This window comes from Sarcophilus harrisii, chromosome 2 (genome assembly GCF_902635505.1).
Source record: "Sarcophilus harrisii chromosome 2, mSarHar1.11, whole genome shotgun sequence".
Lineage (NCBI taxonomy): Eukaryota > Metazoa > Chordata > Mammalia > Dasyuromorphia > Dasyuridae > Sarcophilus > Sarcophilus harrisii.
The window spans coordinates 53,294,921-53,309,766 of record NC_045427.1 but is presented as its reverse complement, the minus strand read 5'-3'; the positions used below and the strand labels follow the sequence as shown (position 1 = coordinate 53,309,766).

At 37.5% G+C, this 14,846-nt stretch overlaps 1 protein-coding gene across 2 annotated transcripts in view; it reads right to left on the bottom strand.

Moving 5' to 3' along the window:
* Nucleotides 1–12,526, bottom strand: part of ZDHHC7 (zinc finger DHHC-type palmitoyltransferase 7) — a 46,740-nt gene extending 34,214 nt beyond the window's left edge. For both annotated transcript variants that reach the window (XM_012540353.3, XM_012540352.3), the window contains exon 1: nt 12,199–12,526. The gene's annotated coding sequence lies outside the window, so the exon portion shown is untranslated. The remainder of the gene's footprint in view (nt 1–12,198) is intronic.
* Between the last annotated feature and the right edge of the window lie 2,320 nt (nt 12,527–14,846).

Here is a 14,846-nt window from a genome sequence, read left to right as displayed (position 1 = left end):
TCTTTTTGGTTAGAACTTTCTAGCAGTCCAATTATTCTTATATATTTCTCTCTGTTCTCCAAATCTGCCATTTTTCTTGTTTCACATTTTGTGAATAAGTTTTTCTTAAATATATCCCACTATCAATCATGTCCAATGCTTATACAGAATGAAAATCTACTAATTTCCTCTCAAAAAAGTATACCAATGTCATCCAAATGAATTTACCAAACCAAATCTTTAAGTACTGCATTCCCAATATTCAAAATCTCATGATCTACTGAATCATGAAAAAATGGGATTTGAGAATCAATGTTATTAAGTATAAAAATCTGGATGGAAAACAACAAAATGTAAAAAACAAAGATATAAATCCAACAATCAGTCCCTGCCCTCAAGAAGGTTACATTTTGTATCATTAGATGACATGTATATGTATATTAAAGATTACATACACACATATATGTGAATAATCATATATTCATATGGGAATATATACTTTACATATATGAAATACATATTACAATATGAATAGATATGTATGTGCATACACACAAACCCCTTTAATACATTAATACTTATCATCTAACTGAAAAAAATGTAAGCTTCTTAAAGGCAGGAGCTGTTGGGTTTATGTTTTTGTCTTTCCCGAGAGAATCTGTATAGCAACTGGCACAGAACAGGTCCTTTAACAGGTTGACTTTAATAGGTTTAATAGATTGACTGATTTACCTTCTCTATGCCTCAAATTCCTCATCTGTAAAATTAGGGCACTGAGCTTGAATTTTAAGGTAAGAATTTTAAGAGTAAGAGTAAGGTAAAGAATTTTAAGGTAAGTGACAGCTCTAACTTTTCTATAGTAACCATCTCTTAGATTAATGATGCTTAAGGACACAAGTGAATACAAAAATTTAGAGAAAAATATCAGATATTTTAGAATTCTAAGGTATCAACATTACCAGGCCACACTGTGAGGAGCCATGGACTGACTTTTGCTGTAGCTTAACCCTCATTGCTCAGTTCCCGTACAGCACTGGTATCCATCCCTACAATCTCCACTACCAACAATATCCCAGAGCCTCATTCTCTATTACTCACAAAGCCATCGTTAGCCAAGATCCTTTAGGTCCTGCCAACTGTGGTGCTAAAACTTAAGTACTAGCTGGTCTTTCCATCTATACTGAGGTTAAGCCATGCTTTCTTTATGTGTTGTCTTGCCAGACTAGCACATGAAGTGCTTGAGAAAATGAAATGACTCAAATTTTCTATTTCAATACTTAGCATGTTGTAAGCTCACAATAACTTCTAAAAAATTCCATCCAGGTAAATGTGATTATTAGTTTATTACAAGATTCAGAAATGATTCAATGTTAGCCATCCTCCCCTGCTATCTGCAATACCACCAACTCCCCCCCCCCAAAAAAAATGTTCCCCAGAAGAAAAGAAAAATACATCTTCATGAAGACCTACTTGCTTTACTGAACTGCAGACTACATTTAGAGATATCATATAGGAAACATATGTTAGTTACCTAATCATTACTTCTGTATTTTCAGAATTTTATTTTTAAAAAGTCAGCACATCTCCTTGGAAAATGTATCAACATATCAAGCATATCTTATACTTATTTGGAGGAGCTCTAAAAACTTCTGATTCACTGAAGTGATTTATCCCGAATTACACTGCTGCTTTTACAATTCAAGTACTGACTCTGATCCATACTGTTTGATTCTGTGCAATTGACTTAACTTCTCCATATGCAAAGCAATTCTTTTAGGACTGCTGAAGCGAAGGTAACAAACTACAATGGGAGCGGGCATTTCCTTATCCAGGAGTTCCCAATATCAATGAAATCACAGATCCAACATTAATTCCTATACTTTAAAAATTATCTTCTTTAAAAAGTCATCTGATATTCAAGGACAACTAACATTGAGGCAAATTTACTTTCACTGTTTGACTTTCTTGACTAAATTTCTACTGAGTTTCTATAGATAGCAGAGGCTTAGTGGTGGTTAAAAGAATTTTTAAAAGGGCTTGTTCGATAAGAATGAGACATTGGTTTATGTCAATCTGTAAGAAAAGTAGTGTAGAACAACAGAAAGCACTGTGGATTTGGAGTTGGAGTGGAATTCAAGCTCCTGCTACCTTTTTCCCCCTTGGTTTCCTCGAATGTAAAATGAGAGAGTAAATTACCTCTAAGTACCCTTTAACTGAAATAATGACCCCATGAAGCACCTACCTCTACTTCTTTTGACTGAAAGAGTTCTAGGATCCACAAGGGGTATCTCATAACTGGGTTTTCAGCTCAAGAAAAATGCTACTAGAGAGCAGTTGTTTCAGAGTAGGTGTGAGAACACTAGGCTCAGGATTCTCTTTAAGTCAAAGCTTTACTTCAGCAAAGCAGGCAGGACAAGCAGCATAAGTAATTGGCAATTAGGATCAGGAGGAAGAAAACTTTTATACAAAAACACTGGCTCTAAGCCATCTTAGGAATAGTAAGGCTGCTAAAAACAACCTTTTTCAGACAGCTTAGCCACAGAGTCTATTAAAAGCAGAGCTAATCAAAAGAGCAACTTGATTACCTGGGTTCAAGGAACAGTTTACAAGAAGTATTCTATTCCTTCTATGGGTTCAGCAAGTCCAAACATACTTATGTGCAACTTGGTTACCTAAGTTATGTTCAACTTGGTTACCTAAGTCCTATACCTAAGGAATAGTTTACAAGGCAGGGATTCCTTATGTGGGCCAAGCAAGTCTAAACATATTCATGTTAGTGATTTTAGAAAATGTTTCATTTTGCAATTTTCATAAACTAGCCTAGCACGCCGAGTTAGGGTCCAACATATTCTTTATACTTCTTATAGACATACTCAAGTATGTCAATGTCCTCCTCATTCTGTAGAACCAACAAGTGAACTTTAATACTCCAGATATAGTCTGATCATCAGAATATAATCAGGCTATTGCATTTGTTTGTAACCCTGATGCAGTACTGAGTATATCAGAGGGTTAAACTCCTGTATCTTACAAAGGCCTTGGAGAACAAGAACTTTTAAAGAGTATTTTGTACTTCTTTGTATATCCCTAGCCTAGCATACAGAATAGATACTTAATACATTTTCAATGCATTGAAAAAAAAGCTACTTTTCCTACCCATTCACAAATGTTAGTCTATAAACATTTTTCACTCTTGGAAAAGTAGAGTAAATGGCATCCTTTTTTAATTCATTAAAAGACTATGATATAATCATTGCATCTCCATCCCCTCACAACCAGAAGTATATTTTAACCACTTTATGAACTGCTGGTGACCTAAACAACTGTATTTACCTCATGAACAAAGTTCTGGTGATAGTTGAGCCTCTTCAAATTAAGCTGGATTGATTCTAAGAAGACACTAATCTTAGCCCACCTGAAACATTCCCAGCACTTAGAAGAATTTGGCAGATCTTAACATAAGCTAGCAGAGCCTTAAAAAACCTAGTCACTGCCATGCCAAAATAAGATATTGTTTAACCCTACTTTCAAGAAGCTCAATTAATGGGGAAGTAACAGAAGAATATGTAAGATGTATAAACAAGATATATATATATATAGGACAAAGTGGAGATAAGCAACAGAAGGAAGGCACTAGCATTAAAGAGGACAAGAATGGTTTCTTGTTAAAAGTGGGTTTTAACTGGGACTTGAAGAAAGCCAGGAGACAAAGATGAGGAGGGAGAATTTCAGCCATGGGAGAAAGTCCAAGTCCAGATGCTGCATTTTCATTGGCTATGCTGTGAGAACAACAGCAAAGAAGACAGAGACACTAAAATATAGGAAACATTGAAGGCAGTAAAGTTTAAGACATCTGCACAAAGATCAGGTTATGAAGGATTTTGACCAACAGAGGGGATTATTATTTGAGGCTGGAAATGAAAGGGAACTGCTGATGTTTAATGAGGAGGAAGGAAAGAAGTAGCCAGACTGTGTTTTATGAAGATTAACAGATGAGTGGAGGCTAGACTGGTGTAGAGACTTAAGGCAGACCAATGCAATAGTTCAGGCATGAGGTAATAAGGGCCTGCAAGAGAGTAGTGGCAATGCCAGGAGGAAAAAAGAACAAAACTGAATAAGAAAAGTCGAAAAGACTTAAGAATCAAGGACAGGGAGGCAGCAGGCTTAGACAACTGGGAAGATGAGGATAGCATCCTGGATAGTAATGGTTGTTGTCATCCTTTGTTTTTGAAGAGGATCAATATGACCTCACTGTGTTAGTGTTGAGTTACAGTGTGTCTGCAGCCAATTAGACCAATACGAGCTCAGAATGCTCTGCCCAGAGGTCGGGCATATATATATAGTCCCTTATGAACATCGGGGTTGAAGGATCTAACTTTGCACATTTTGTGCTTTTTTTCTGAGCTATTTCAATTCTGTTTTTGCTCATAGAGCACAGCACCTTCCCCAATGAGGGCATACCATGCTGGGCAGTCATGTGCCAGTGTCATATAGTCAATTCTAAAGTTAAGGGAAAACTTGGGAGTGTCTTTGTATAGATTTTTCTGAAATGCCCAGAGTCAAACAGCTAGTAAGTGTCTGAGGCCAAATTTTTGAACTCAGGTCCTCGCGACTTCAGGACTGGTTACTCTATCCACTCTATCCACCTAGCTGCCCTTAGGGAAGTTTGGAAGGAAGGAGAGTTTTGGAGAGGGGAAAGAGAGTAAGTTCAGTGTTCAGTTTTAGACATGTTAAGTTTAAGATTCTACAAGACATACAGTTTGAAACATCCAACAGACAGGTAAATTGCCTTTGGTAAATTCCTTAGTTCTCTCTTAGTGACCCAGACAAATCTTAAAGACCATAAAAAAAAAAAAAAAAGATAAAAATAGTCTGCATATTTGCAATGGTAGAGACAGTTTCCTCAAGACAATGAATAAATACAGGTAATTTTCCTATGTGCATTCCACTTAATCAAAAAATTTCCCATTATATACATTGTTCTCCCTTCTACAGAAACAACAGTGGAAAAGCAATATTAAGTATTAATTCCATATGTCTTACAATAATCTGACATCTCTTTCAAAAGTTAGGGAATTATCTTGGAATTAAAACTTTTTTTTTTTAACACCGAGTAAGAGTTACCTCTACTAGAGCAAAGTACAAACTGAGCAAAGATAAGTGCCTCTACAGCATATATGAGAGTAGCATATATTATATTCTAGTTATTTCCCCAAAATTATGTAAATAAAAATCTTTTAGGATGCTTTAGCAATAATTTTTCATTCTAATGAAATATAAATATAATGTTATGTAACTCTGATACCTAGTTTGGCTTGTTAAAACAGGACCTGTAGCCAAACAATGAGGCTGCAAGTCAGGAACCCAGTCTAGAATTGGATATCTACTTTTAACTGTGACTTCAGCCCAAGTTAATTTAGGCTCACCCACATCTCTTGGCAGCGAACAAGGATATTAACACTGAAAAATATTACTAAAACAAATTAGGTAATAGGTAAAAGTGCTCCAGATTCTTCTGAAACAAAGGTACTATAAAAACCCAAGATATAAGTAATAGTTTAGTATTACTATTACATATACCAAATTGGCTATCCTGGATTTTGGTATGTAACACCTGCAATGTGTTACACAAAGTATGCACTAAATTCCATTAGACAAGTATTTTAAAAGCACTTGTTATGACAGGCTCTATTTTAAAAACTGGAATGTGAGCTAAATGAAAGCTTGGATTAAAGTATGGTCCTCACCATTTACTTGTCCACTGACTACCTCTTAAGAAAAAAAAAAATTGCTGGGCCTTTTTACTGCCTCAGGAAGGAGTTAACTATGGATCAAGCCATCAAGTATTTACAAACATATTCTAAGTGCAGCACTGTATTAGGCACACAGCAACAGAAAGACAACAATGAAATCATCTTGAAACTATCTTGTTATCTCCAAGGAGTTAGCACTCTATTAGGAAAGAGGCAATACTCACATTTTATAAATAACAACAAAATTATAAGGCAAAATTACAAGTTTGGGAAAGGTACTAAGGAACTGAGAAAATCAAGAAAGGACTCAGAAGTTGGTATCTGAGGCAAGTTATGAAGGAAACTAGAGCTTACAAGGATATAACTTTTAGATAATCAACTAAAGTGCAGATGTAGCAATTATGTTCTTTAAACATTCTTTCTGTTAATTTGTAATCATGAAATATTTAGTTTGTTCTTTAAAAGCTTAGCAATTATTCACTGAACACAAAAACCACTATTTTTCTCTCCAATTACAGAATCTAAATATTCAAAAGGAAAGTCCAATATTAATTTATTATGCCAACTACAATCAGCCCCCAATTTTATGCCAACTTATTATCCACAATCTATATTATCAATATCAAAATATGGCTATTTCAAGAAAGAGCTTTTCAATCCAAACACTTCAATGTCTTGGAATCCCCTTTGGGAAACTGTAATTCAAAGAGATGGCAAGTTTAACAAGATTGAGAAGACACTTATATTTTGAATGAGAATAAGAGGAAATGTTTCAAATATAATGTTCACATGCCCCATTTAGTTCTTAAAATTCACAGCACAACTGAAATCAATCATACAAGAAAAGTTGCTACAATGGTCAGTCCAGTAAATGAATCCAAAAGAATCTTAAATTTACAATTCCACACTTGCACATCCAGGAGCCAGAATCTCTCCCCAAGTACCAGGTCCTAAGAAAATTATGCATGAAGTGAATTTACAGAGAAACACACCCACCCATATTCAAATAAGTAGCAAAGGATTTCAAATGCAAATGTACTAAATTCTCAACCATATCCATGCAAATGGAGATAGCAAATGTTAAGAATAAATGTTCACAGTATCTGGTTTCAAAAGGTAACTTTAATTTAGATCTATCTAAGGGAGTCTCTAATACTGTGAAAACTTCAACAGAAATACTACTACAAAAGTCTGATGGAAGAAACTGGTTCATTTCTCCTTTTATTCTCCCCTATCTCCAATTACTCCAAATTGATACAAAGGAGATAAAGCAAAGCTGCACCCTCTCCAAATTTATTTAGTAACCACTGAAGGATATTAAATGACCCTTGGAAAAAAACAACCATAGAGGGATTATTCCACTCAAGGATTACTGTACATAAAACAGTATTAAAAAAAAAAAAAAACCAACAACTAAGTATCAAGGAAACTGAAGTCCAGAAAACAGAGCATAGAACATAAAAAACTGATCATAGAGGGAGAATGTGGAGTTACAATTATACAACATGCATGTGGCACTGTTATCTCCAAAAACACCTAAAGAAAAGTCTCCAGCACACTGTATAGAATTTCTACCTCCCTTATCATCCCAGATAATAATGGGTTACCCTAGTCATTTAATTACCCTTCTTCTAATTACTTTGAACTTACTTGCATGTGTTGTAAATCCAAATAAAAATTAAGCTTGTTGATACTTTTTTTTTTGTCCCTGTATCCCCATAACCTGACCTGTTGGCACAATGAGCTTTCTCATTGCAGGTACTCAATAGATGTTTAATAATTTGAATGAAGAAAGAATAGATTTTCATCTAGAGGAGTGTAAAGTAGTGTCTACAATGACAATATCACAAATCATCAAATTATTGCATATCTATGTAGAGGTTTATGCCAAGCCATCGGAAAAATATAAAATTATACATGAAATATTCAATACACAGAAATATATCAAAGTAGCATGTGACTAGTACAAAGTTAAGTGCTTATACAAAGAGCAAAGATGAAGAGCTCAGTTTTTCCATAGGTAGTTTGGTATCAAGAAACCATTCAGAGAGTATGGTAACTGAGCTGGATTCTGAGTTGAGCTCAAGACTGAATCATCTACATAGAGAAAATAGCATGAGAAAAACAAGAGATAAAAACATGTCCAAAGACAAGGAGTATTCCAAGTCAACTGAAATATTGAGTTCATTTGGGAGAAGTGAGAAATAAGTTTAGGAAAAAATGCATAGTAGCCTATTAAAAACACCAATCAGGAATCCTAAAACCTAGGTGGCTAGTTCTGCCTGTATCACTAACTTTGAGCAAGTGTCTGATGTCCATTTCTTTATCTGTAAAAATAAGGATTTTACCTCATCTTTAAATGGCATTTTTACTTGTTCTGTGAATCTCACAGAGTTACTGGATCACTAAAGATCATCTAGTTCAACCTGCTTCTTTTACAAATGAGGAAACAGGCCACAGGAGGTTAAAAGATTTGCCCAAAGTCAAGAGGTAGCAAAAGTGATAAAGCTGAAATATGAATCCCTATCCTCTGACTACAATATTCCTTTCACTTACCCCTTAAAATAAGATACAGTAGAGTGCTTAAGTGTTGTACTTACTGGCATCAATTAAGACTTTACAGACATTCATATACATGATTTGCAATTTGAATAACTGCAAACAACAACAACAAAAAAGTAAGAGAATGTGTTCTACTTTCATTAACATTCTAAGCTACTGAAAAACTAAATATATTTTTAAAAGGCCTTCTCTGCTATCTTCTTATTTTAAAGGAAAACTAGCACCCAGGTATGAAATAGTCTTTTAAATTACCACACTGGCTTCCAAAATTTTATTATGCTTTGAAATTTCTTTTAAAATCACTTTTTAGTTGATTATTATAAATCATTTAATCAAATAAATTCTAGAAACTGAAAAATAAACTTCCCTGTTTTCAGGGAAACTATTAATAAGAACAATAATAATGATAACAGAAGAAAAGTAGCATGGTGTGGTGCAGAGGTTAAACGTGGCTCCAATCTACATGCAGCCCATAACAGTGCAGCCTAAACCAGATTAAAACTGGGAAATATTTAACAAAATACGCAAAAATATAACAACAGATATTTTAAAACTAAATTAATATGGGACCCACAGGAATCCTCAAGTACAGATTAGTGGCTTTCTCTTCTATTTGACATTCTTGTTACAGTGGATATTTAACAATCACATGACCCTGACCAATCCCTTAAATTCTTTGTATTCTTTCTCTGAGACTCTAAATTGCAAAGAATCTGCCAATCTAAATCAGTAGAGACTTTCCTCAATCCAGGAGTTTCCTATATCAATATAATCACAGGCTTAGAGTTTCTCCCTAAGAACAGCTAATATTTTCATATCATTTTAAGGTTACAAAGAACTTTTTATGCACTATTTCATTTCTCACAATAACCCTGTAGGGTTGGTGTTACTATTATTATCCCCATTTTATAGATGAGATATTATGAATTAACTTTCAATCACAATATTAGAATATCAATGGCCATCAGATCTAAACAAAAAAGAATTTCTTCCTATAATATACTAGATACTTGCTTTCAGCATTTGAAAAAGAATCCATCATCTCCCAAAGGATCTCATTCCATTTTGGGACATCCTTTGGGAAGCTTTTTCTTCCTACCAATCCTCTCTGCATATAGAGGACCAAATGTAGTCCTGCAGAATTGATAGGTATCTATATGATGTTTTCGAATATTTTAAAGCTAACATGGCCCCACTAAATCTTTTTTCTACATAGAACACTTTGCCTGCTCCTTCAAGTGAGCCTCATCTGGCAAGATCGCAGGGCCCTTTGCCCGTTCTTCACTATTCTTTTTGCTCTTCAGTTTATCAATGTCTGATCAAGCATTTTGCAACTAAATGCAATAAGACTATATCTAACTAAGAAAAAATACAAAGAGACTTACATCTCCCTAGTTTTTGGATACTATGTATCTCATAACTTGGTATAACACACTGTTAAGTTTTATTGAATCTGAAGTAAATTAAAACTCCAAGATCTTTCAGGTGGACTGATATCTAAGAAGAAAGCCTCTTGGACCATACCATGTTTAGTGAAGTTTATTTTTTTAATCCTTACGCTTCACATTTATCCCTATTAAGTTTCACTTTACTAGACTCATTCCCTATATTCAGCCATCTAATGTTAACTATGCTTCTAGTATTTTCTATTATAGGTTGTTGCCTCAAATCATTTAATGAGTTTTCTTTGGATGTAAATCCAGTCCAAAAGAATTTCATATTAATGTTATGGCCTATCACTAATATCATACAAGGATTACTAAATCTTGATCAGGTAGTGTGGTATAGACTGGTTGGGGAGTCAGGTATACTACATTTTATTTTAGCTCAAGTTCTATCACAACCACAGAATAAATTACTTTAATGACGTCTATAAAATGAGAGGAATCATCTACTAGAACTTTATAGTTGTAAAATATCGTTATGATTCTCTTACTATGCATCTTTAAAAGAATGTCTACAACAACTATAAGCAAAGAGTTATAATAGTCAAAAAATTTTAGCACACTGAAGCTTGTTGAAAATTAAAAATTTAAATGAATTCTGATTAAATGGTAATCTAACCTAAAATGGAAAATTACAAACATCAGCAATTTCTTATTCTCCATTTAACAATATCTATCTATATACACACACACACACACATATATATATGCGCACACACACACACACACACACACACATATATATTTTAATGTTTTTATTCCAGGTCTCTCCTATGGCTCCACATAAGGCATGAAGAACGCATAACTATTTTGCAGAGTACCTACTAGAGAAAGGGGTAATGTTCAGGGTCTTAGTAGCAGCAATAGCACCTTTAGGGGGATAAGAAGAGTCCTGACTACAGGAAGGGAACATACTAAAACTTGATTTCCCAGTCATAGAATGTTAGAGCTGAAAAATACTTAAGAAATCATCTAATTCAAACTCTTCATCTTACAGATGAGGAAGTTACCCAAGGTCAAAAAAGGGTACTAGAAAAATGCAACGATTGTTGGAAAAGATAAAATTTCAATTAGATGCGATTGTGGCCCTCTTTACATTTTTATTATCTCAACTGATTTTCATAATACAATATCCTGCATCAAGTCCCAACCCTGATTTTTTCCTATCTCTTAGGCAAGTCTCAACCTTGCTTAAGCATCTGTAAAAGACAGAGACTGAATCATAGAGATCCTTTTAGCCTTAGCTCTACAGATCCTATAACTCTACTCTCTATACTATTCACAGAGACAGGGATATATAACTGTCTAGGGCAGCTCAGGGCCTTAGAGAAAGTACAAAAAGTGAGGTTTTGAGAGGGAGGGTCATTCATTACCTAAGGGAAGAGACCGAGACCCAAGGAAGGCTGCCTGGAGATAGGATAATCTCAGGCTCCAGGAATCTGTTTTCCCTTCCCTACCATAATTTTTACTAATATTTTTAAGCTACCTTACTACAACTAATAGGAAAAAATGCTATTATTTCCTATGGAAGAAATAAAGTGAAACACTTTCCTTATTAAACCTAATGTAGCAAAAAGACCCGAGTAACAATCAATCCCAACTGTATTACTTACTTCGTGCTGATCTTGGATCCTTCTAAATCTCCATTTTTTCTATTAGTCAAATGAAAAAGGTTTGACTGAAACATTAATCTGGGATCTCATGAACTTTTAAAAACAACTGATAACTAGATTTTACCATAATTCATTTCCTTTCTTCTTTTTTTTTTTTTTTTTGCTTTAAAAGATACTTATTCCGAGAAGGGTCCGTAAGGTTCACCAGACTAACCAAGACACATAAAAAGGTTAAGAACCCCTTCCTAACTGGCACTTTTATCAAATTCAGTATAAAAAAAAAAAACGCACACCAGAAAACCACAAAAACGGTGGCTTTGTGAGGGAGAAAGAAGGTAGAAGAGCGGCAGATGAAAGAAAAAATGGGGTTTGGCACCCGGTGCAACAAGCGTGCAGGGAGTAGTCTCAAAAACACAAAGACTGGAGGAGAAAGAGAGTAGAATTACAAATGGGAAAGGGAAATCGAGGAGGACTCCGGGACAAGGAGAACATTCAGCCTCTCAGAGTGGCAGAGAAAAGTCAAGTGAGACGGGGAGAGGGAGGGGAGGGAGAAGGAAGGGCAGGGGGAGGGGAGGGAGAAAGAGAAAGAGAAGAGGGGGAGGGGAGAAGGAAAATGGGGGGAGACAGACCTCTTCTCGGGGTCTTTTCTCAGAATTAAGTTTTCGAAAGCATAACATTAAATTGGATGATTCGGGCGGAAAAAGGGGGATGACAGAGAAGGGAGGAGGCAGTGAGGGGAGAGATATGGAAGAGAGGTAAGGAAGGGAGGCGAGGACAGAGAAGAGAGGGAGAGGGGAGAGGGGAGGAGGGAGGGCGGGGAGAGGCCGGACCGCCGCGCTCACTCACCCGGGTCCCCGGGCCGGGCTGGGCGGGAGCCCCGGGGGTCCGCCCGGCGCGGCGGCTCCTCCGGGCTTGCGGGCGGCGACGGCGGCGGCAGCCGGGGCGGGCGGGCGCACATCATGCGCCTGAGCTCATGACCCGGCCGCAGGCGCCGGGAGGAGGAGGCAGGGCCACGGCCGCACGCTGGCTCCCTCGGGCCGGCCTCGCTGCAGCTCGTCGTCGGCGGAAGCTCCCACAGCAGCGGCCGGCGCCTCGCAGGCGACCCCGCCGCCCAGGGCTCGCCTCGCCGCGCGCAGCCCCCGGAAGTAATCCCGCGCGCATGTGCGGAGGTCCGGGGCGGCCGTTACCCGACTTCCGCCACAGGGCGGGGAGGGGCGAGGCCCCGGGGAATTAGAGGCATAAAGCGGGTGGGGCAGAAAGGTGGGATCGAAGATCCGCTCGGGAAGCGAACGTTTCCGGGGGGCGGGGAAAACCCGTTAACCAATAGCGGGCTTTCCCTAGAGGTTTGCTCCCGGAGAATCAACTCCTCGGCGGGCTGGGAGACTTGGAAATGGACTGTGGGTCCCCCCCCCCCCCCCCCCCCCCCCCCCCCCCCCCCCCCCCCCCGCCCAAACTCCGATGTTAGTTACTGTTCCGGGGCGGGGCGGGGGACCCCGGCGCTGCAGCTCCTGCTGTGCACGGACCTCCCTGCAAGCCTGGTTCGCAGCTTAATTAACCGGGAGCTATGAAATTTACAAACCCGCAACCTGGAACCTAAGATAATGAATCTGTCCCCTAAGGGGAAAAAAAAGCTTCCCGGCTCTATTCCTTAGCTGAGATTACACGGGAATATAGTTATTGGGTGCATGGTTTCTGTACTTATTTAATGTGTAGATCATTTGTTCCTATGTGTTTAATAAGCATCTATATGCTTATTATCCTCAATTAGGATCTCTGCTAAAAAGCCCCGGAGGAAAAGCATCATTAAATCAGCCATTAAAATATTTAAGACTGCAGCAGTAATAATAGAAATAAAAACAGACCATTATCTCATTTTACCAAACCAAGAACATACGATGATTCGAGCCATGCCCATTCTTTCTTTCAGTGCTCTTCAGTTTCCTCCTTTGTAAAAACAAACAAACAAAGGCACCAAAAAAAATTACAAATAACGCTAGGATTAGGACCAAAATCTAAGATTCTATTCCCCCATTCAATTCAACTCAACAAATATTTATTTGGGGTCTATTGCATATGGTCGGTCAAGAAGCACTTTTAAAGTATTCTGTTGCAACCACGGAGCCCTAATTCTTGTTGATACAAGGAAAGGCAGAAAAATGGTCCCCTTTCTTAAGGAGCTCATATCCTAATAGGGATGACAACATATAAAATAACTATGTATATATAAGATCCAAATAGAGCTGATAAAAGGTAATTCAAAAGGGGAAAACCTCATGTAAAATGTGAAAAAATGAGGTTAGTCTGAAAGAGAGCTAGGAAAACCCAGAAGCAGAGATAAGGAGGGACAGTATCACGTGTAGGTACCACAAGAGTTGGGAGATGGAGTCCAGTAGGAAGAACAGAAAGGAGCCTCTTTTGGGGGACAGGGGAAGAGGAAAGAGAAGAGGAAATATAAACCAGTTTAGAGAAGATACTGTCTAATTTTTTTGTCTTAAATTTATTATTTTTTAATATTGTTTTAATGTTGAGTCCCAAATTCTTTCCCTCCCATCCCTCCTCCATCTATTAAGACAAGAAAAGTAATATTAAATGTCCATATGAAATTGTGTAAAACATTTCCATATTTAAGCCATATTGCCAAAAAAAAAAAAAAAAAAGGCAAGAAAAAGAAAATTTAAAAATTGTGCTTTGATCTGCATTCATACTCCATTGGTTCTTTCTCTGGAGGTAAATACTTTTTCATGATACATTTCTTCAGAATTGTTTTGGATAATTGTATTGCTGAGAAAAGGCAAGTCGTTTATAACTGACCATCATAGAAAATTCTTATTATATACAATGTTCTTCTGATTCTGCTCATTTCACTTTGAATCAGTTCATGTCAAAGTCAAAATCGTTCGAGGTTGGAAAAATATTGTCTTTACCTTCATAGGGTTTAAGGTCTAATAAGGAGATTCACACCAATAACTAAAGACTATGTAGTTCATCCTTTGTTTCCAAAGAGGACCAAAGAGAACAAGCAGAGTGACTTGGATTTAAGTGAGGCAGAATTGTACAGCCATCAGCCTTACTCTGCCTGAGTCATTGAAATATGTTGGTAGGATAAAAGTCAAGATGGCTGACAGTGCCCTGGGATGAAATGGATGATCTTGGCTTCTGCAACATCTGACCAAGGTCTAAGTGCTCCACAGCACCTGCTTCATTCACCTTCCTGGTCCTTGGAACAAATTGTTCTCATCCACCCATTCCTCACATGCTTAAGGCGAACCCTCCTGTACCAATGGGTTTGAGACCCATCAGTTACCAACAACTTGATTTTTAGCCCATCTGCTGAAATGGCTTACCAAAGTGTGGCCGCTGCACATGCAACAGCTTCTTGAAAGCAAAGGGAAATGTTGAGTCCCAAGTGGATGAACAGCAAGTCTTCACACCAGAGGTGCTAGTCCCCCCATATGTCCCACCAAAGACTATAGTATACTTGGGAAGGTATAGCA